Raw genomic sequence first — 6940 nt, 5'->3', positions numbered from 1 at the left:
GACAAAAATGCAGGGTCCCCAGTGTTGAGGCAAACAAGATCCGCTTTGTGGAAGATGACTATCAATAGTGAGCCAATAGGGCGACGGGGGAGGGGGGGCTAAAGCTGACCAAGAAGATGAAGGAGATCAGCTCTTGTCATTGGTGTGGACGATGGAATGTATACAGTACAAAGAGAGAAGGTGTATCCAGAAAGGGAAAGACAGACAGCAACAGCTTGGAAGGAACTGTTTAAGGGAATTGGGTGATAATGGACAGTATCATTGAGAAGAATCATGAGTCCTCCATGTGCTGGAGTGCCATCAACAGAGGGGAGATCAAATCGGACTGACTGAAAATGAGGGAAAACATAGCGATCGTGCGGACATAGCTTTGTTTCCCAAAGACAGAAGATGACCGGCGAGTAGGATCATAAGAGGATCGACAATTCATCCCGATTGGCTCGAATGCCGCAGATATTCCAATGGATAATGGGCACAGGGTGAACAGAAAAGGGAAGAATGTGACCAAGGTTGTCCTCAACTCAACGACTGCTCAGAGCTGGCGGCCGACAGCATGGAACGGCCTTCAGCCAAAGGCAGAAGATCCTGATCCATAGGTTGCTCAGGAGCAGCTCCTGCCACCAGCAATCGGCCGGTTGATCGGCCGCCAGCAGTGCGCCTTGGCGACACAGAAGACGGCCGAGGGTGGTTACCGCCAGGTGGTGCTGAAGATGAGACACACTGTGGCCTTCTTGGAAACAGGACGTTGAGATGAGGGACGAATCGATGGTTGTGAAGTCAGAGTACATAAAAAATCTTCACGAGTAGGCTCTTTTTTGGAAGTCTGGGTGTCTGATTTTGGGGCTCGTGATTTAGCAGAACCCGATGAAGGGTGAGCCATAGAGTGAGCAGGTGATAGTGGGGAGGTAGAACGGACGATCTTTGCGCTGGCCGATCTGACGACCGTGGCACTAAAGGTGAGATCACAAGTCTGCGTGGCTGCCTCCTTTGTAGGCCAAGGAGAGGCAAGGACAGTGCTGTATTTACCTGCGTGAGGCACAGTGGGCTTTTGACTGGCGAATAACTTTCGAGTAGCAAAGGTCGACACCTTTTCCTTCACTCTGATTTCCTGAATGAGTCGTTCGTCTTTGAAAATGGGGCAATCTCTAGAGGAAGCAGCGTGGTCACCCATAAGTTGATACAACGAGGGGATGGAGGTGGACAAGCACCCTCATGTGCTTGCCACACATAACGCATTTGACCGGATTGGAACATGACTGGCTGGTATGGTTGAACCGCTGACACTGATAGCAATGCCTAGGGTTTGGGATGTAAGGGCGAACGGAAAATATCTCGTAGCCCACTTTTATGTTCAATGGAAGTTTAACTCTGCCAAATGTCAAGAAGACAGCACAGGTTGGAACCAAGACCTTGTCACCCCTTTTCATGACTCTTTGAACAGCCGTTACGCTCTGATCAGACAGGTAGTTTTGAATTTCGGATAATCCGTCGAGGGAGTGTGTATAAACCACCCCGCGTAATGAATTTAAAGTGCGGTATGCTTCCACCCGGAACAGGGAAGGTGTGTAGCAGTGAAGTTTGCAGCAATGTTTGCGCCTGGAGGGCACTGACTGCTTCTAACAACAAAGTGCTCATTTAACTTTCGCTTGTGAGCAGACATAGTAGATCATGAGGAAACCATTGCGGAAGTATCCCCCATGATTACCGGCGTCTCCGATGGCGCGCTCCTTCTTTGCGGGGCACTCCTGCCTTAGGTGATCGTTCACACCTCAGGTCACACCTCCTGAGAAACAGACGGAGGGACCAATCGGCACTTTCGGAAGGTAACAGCTCAGATAATCACCCCTCCCTGGTCCTGGTCATTACCAGGGGGTACGTACGTGTCCTACCTATCTACCCGGGGCGGGGAATTACGTGTTACCCCGTCACTGGCTACGCGTGGGAATGCATGAGTCGGCCTTCAGACACACATAGGGAGGAAAAAAGAGAAAGGGAGGAATAAAGAAAAGGAAAGGAAAGAAAAGAGGTCTCAAACGCCGCAGGGGAGAAGAGGGTAACGAGAAAAGGTAAGGAAAAGAGAACGACAAAGGAAGGACAGAGACTTGCCAGCAGAGAAAGCAAAGAAGAGAGACTGTTTTACAGTGTCAAGCGTCCATCTCCAGGCGTAGGCACTAAACATACTCCCAGAGGGGGAGAAAGGGAAGGGAAGAGGAGAAGGTGGGGGGGGGGATGGGGAAGGATGTGGAAAAGAAAGGTATGCAGCCCAGAAGGAAAAGAGAGCCACACTAGCTCGGAGTTGTGGAGCCCCTTGGGGGGACTGGATACTGTCCCAACAAATCAGATTATGCTGTACAATCAACACAAGATTGTACTTGAAAGAGATGTAATTTTTTAGGATAATAAGTTTGTCTTTGAAGGTGAAAGTAGTGATGACTGGATCTTGAAGAAGACTGTTCAAATGGACAACATGACACAGAACGTAGCAGAAGATCAGGGACATCAGAATGAAACTAACTTTGAGGAAAGTGAACAAACTGTTAAAAATAACTCAGAGTCCATTACTTAAGAAGAAGTGAAGGGAGCAAAGCTTCCCTGGAAAAGTAATAGAATAAAAAACCTAGCTATTTGGGGGATTATGCAGTGTTAGCCTTGAATGCAGAAGCATTTGTGGAAAGCTTACCTCAGAATTTTGAAGATGTGAATGGTCAGCATGATAAAAAAAATTGACAAAAGCAATAAAGGAAGAACTGGAGTCTCTCAGTCATCTAATACAACTTGGCCTTACGCACCACTTCAGCCAAACATAAGAGCCATTGACAGTAAGTGGGTGCTCAAAGCAAAAAGAGATGCACCTGGGAATACTGATAGATAGGTTTAGTCATTAAAGGTTGTATTAAGGTAAAAGGATGCGACTATGAGGAGACATATGCTCCAGTTGCTCGACTCACAATATTGAGAACTTTGCATTCTTCCATGGAGAACCAACTGAAGAAATTTGTATGAAAGTTCCTCAAGGTGTAAAAATACAGAAGGGATTTGTATGAAAACTCAGTAAAAGTGGGCACCATGAACTTTGAACATAACATTTGACAATTTGATGAAGGAAACTGGGTTTTATCATTCCGAAGTTGATAGAGGTCTCTATGTTGAATGCACCAATAATTATAGTACTTTTTTGCTACTATGTGTAGATGATATTCTAATTGCTGGTAATAATAAAAGAAAAATTAAAACTAAAATTTTGAATGCAAGAAGCTAGAAAACAAAAATTATTCTTTGGAATAAGTATCAGAGGACCAATGACAAAATCTTTCTCAGTCAACATGCTAATCTTGAAAATTTATTGAAAAGATTCAACACAGAACACTGTACACTCTATAAAACACCAGCAGATGTCAAAACCAATGCAGATTCTTGTGGTGACACAGTTGGAAATAAACCACACAGAGAATTAATATGTTGTTTGAGGTGTGTAATCATAGCTACAAGACCAGACATAAGACCATCAGTCAACTATTCCAATAGACATCAAAATAACCCAACAAAATTCCACTGGAAAGGTTTGGAACGAATTTTCTGGTATATTACAGGAACATTTGATGCTGGTCTGTTACAGAAAGGGAAATTCAAATGTTCTCCTCTGCTATGTTAATTCTGATTGGGGAAGTGGAGAGGACAAGAGATCTATAACAGCACACATACAAAAAGTTTTTGGAAGTACTGTTTGTTGGGCTAAAAGGAGAGACACTTGTGTTTCACTATATTCAATAGAAGCAGAATACATTGCTTTGGCAACAGCTACAACAGACACCCTGCAGTTGAAGAACCTCGAAGAATTTAAAATATTTATGAAAACTCCAAATATTTCTGAAGATAATCAGATATGCATATGTCTATTACAGAAGTGGGAACACAGACAACTGAAACATGTGGCTGCTACACAGTTTCATACATGAGTCACACAACGATGGTCATCTGAAATATTCAATACAATAGCTCTGAGGAAGAAGTGTCAGACTTAAAAAAAAATAAAAATAAAAAAAGCAACTGTGAGTGTACAACTCTATACACTGTTCACAGATAGAAATAGTGAAATTTGCACATACTCAGTGAAATTATTAAATTGAGGGGGGTGTTGGAGTAATCACAATTCAATAATTATGCTTTGACTTATTTTCTCTTTTTTTATGTAATTTTCCCTCTCTGTTGGTTTCCTGTCTGTCTTGTCTTTATGATAATTGTGGTAAGTAATAAATTGATATTATTTATCTAAATACTTGGTAATTTCTAGCACTAACAACAATACACATTTCACCATCAGTTGTATTTACATTGGTAATGTATAGTTCATGTAGCAAGCATGTCAATCCACTTTTTTTTTTACCATTTAAAATTTCTGTACGGGTTAAGTAACACAATACACGTTACATTGCAACCACTCTTTATCGAAGGTTTTAATGACTTACACAATACAAAATCAAATTAGCCCTACACACACAAAATATTAAATTTCATGGAGAATCTTGGTTTTGTTAGCGTATGAATATTCATTTCCTTTCTCAAACAATGGAAAAATCCAGGATGGAATGTAACTATATTATGAAAAGGAAAGTTGCTACTCACCATATAATGGAGATGCTGAGTCGCAGATAGGCACAACAAAGAAAACTGTCACTATATCTGCTTTCGGCTGAAAGCTTATATAGTGGCATTATTTTCGTTGTCTGTACATTTTACAAGTAATTATATTTGTAAGGAAAATCTTAGAAAATAGCAACAATCCTGTATCAACTAACTAGAGTATCCACTTATATAACACAAGGAGAAAGCAGGACATACATGTTCAACATGCACACACAACACTAAGAGAGAATAGACCACAGCAAACAGGAAACAGACTATACAATAAGCTACCTACAAACATTAAAACAATAAAGGACACTTCAAAATTTAAAACTGCTGTCCATAAGTATTTATTGCAAAAATGTTATTATAGTATAGATGAATATTTTGAAACATAAAAATTTATTCCCAAATACTAAAAAAAGCATTGAATTACATGGGTTAAATATAATGTATGGAAGCTGAACCTTCAGTTTTGATAATATTAAGCCTAAATCAATGTAAATATTCTTAGGGTTGGATTTGATTGTTTGTGGGAAGAGACAAAACTGCGAGGTCATCGGTCTCGTCGGATCAGGAAGGACAGGGAAGGAAGTCGGCCGTGCCCTTTCAGAAGAACCATCCCGGCATTTGCCTGGAGCGATTTAGGGAAATCACGGAAAACCTAAATCAAGGATGGCCGGACGCGGGATTGAACCGTCGTCCTCCCGAATGCGAAATATTCTTGTATGATTTAAAAACATGTATTGTAAATCACAATGACTTGTCCAATATCATAACGTATACCTTGTACAACAAATGATCAAAAGGACCAATAAAAATGTAATGTGTCATCTCCGACTCAGCATCTCCGTTATATGGTGAGTAGCAACTTTCCTTTTCATAATATTGTTACATTTCGTTTCTCACTGATTCACAATGTTTACGCTGCCACAGACGTTAATTTTCGCCTGGTATGCACTTCAAATATTTAATGAATTCAACATTACTACATAACCTAACAAATACGAAATATTACAGGTCATGAAGAATCATGGCTTTGTGGGAATAAAAGAACGCAGCACACGAAGTTACACGGCTTGCCGAACTAACGCGAGCTGTAGATTTTCCAGCTCCCACCTGATTCGTGGCGAATTTTTCTTTTACGCCTCCAATCATTTACTGTCACATAAATGTTTAATAAATGTCAGAAATCAATTTCCAGTCGATTCGCGCCGAACGTGTTCATTGGTTGCTGGTGCCTCCATCCTCATTGGGTGACTGGGACTGACTGCACTTTAGAGACTCTCTGGCATGGAGTATATCCACAGGCACAATCTATCAACATTTATGGCCGATTCTACAGTTAGTCCGGTATTACACTATCAAATTTCTTTGTCAAATATCTTTGTCAAAGAAATTTGATGGTGTAATAGGGAACTTTGTCAAATATCGTCCAATATTTGATCAAATCTAGGGCCTCACAGTAGATTTGATCAAGAAGTCGCTTGTCTTATGTTCACTGCAATGTGATATGTTACCACATGGAGCGCTAGCATCGCTGCAGCATTCTGTCGTCTGTAGTGTTTTTATGTGTGACGACAACTACAAAATTAATAGAGATGTATGAAGCTGATGAGGCGCTTTACAACGTGAGGCACGCTGAATACAAAAATAGATTAAGAAGATTGGAGACCTAACCTAACCCAACCCTCTCCTGTAGCAAGGAATCGGAGTGTTACAGTGAGCCTGTCTTCTGCAGACGTAGCAGTTTTTAAGTGAATATTGTGCTTTGTGATATGAGGATACACTTCATTGAGCACATACAGAAATGTATGCTCATCCATTCTTAAGTAATTGATGTACGACTTGACGTCCTCCACTATAACCTCACTTAACAAGTTTTGTTGAATGCTTTTATCGTGTCGTAAAACCCACGGCTAAGGAGGAGGGGAGGTAGTAAAAACGCCCTTGTCAGAGAATATACTTCGAATTTTTTATTCATACGATAGTTGGAACTTTCTCAAAGAATTTCTTTTGGTTTGAGAAGCTTCACTGGAGAACTTCCTCTTTTCTGTTCATAAGACCGACAGGGCAATAACACAGTCTAACTTCGACTCGATGACAGCTCTCGCAATTTTCGGTGCTTCGATACACCAGATGACATCCGAAAGGTGCCACTTTTGCATTAGCTGTTGTGTTTAAGACATAACGCCTGAATGTGTTAGTGTGGGATAGTGGGGGCGTCGGAGAGGAAATTTTCGGTACATACGTGTACGAGTTTAATGAGATGACAGAAAACTTCGTTCACCATAATATTCACTGATTGTGTGTCACC

Source organism: Schistocerca cancellata, chromosome 4, assembly GCF_023864275.1.
Source record: "Schistocerca cancellata isolate TAMUIC-IGC-003103 chromosome 4, iqSchCanc2.1, whole genome shotgun sequence".
In the NCBI taxonomy this organism is placed as follows: Eukaryota; Metazoa; Arthropoda; class Insecta; order Orthoptera; family Acrididae; genus Schistocerca; species Schistocerca cancellata.
This window is presented reverse-complemented; position numbering follows the sequence as displayed.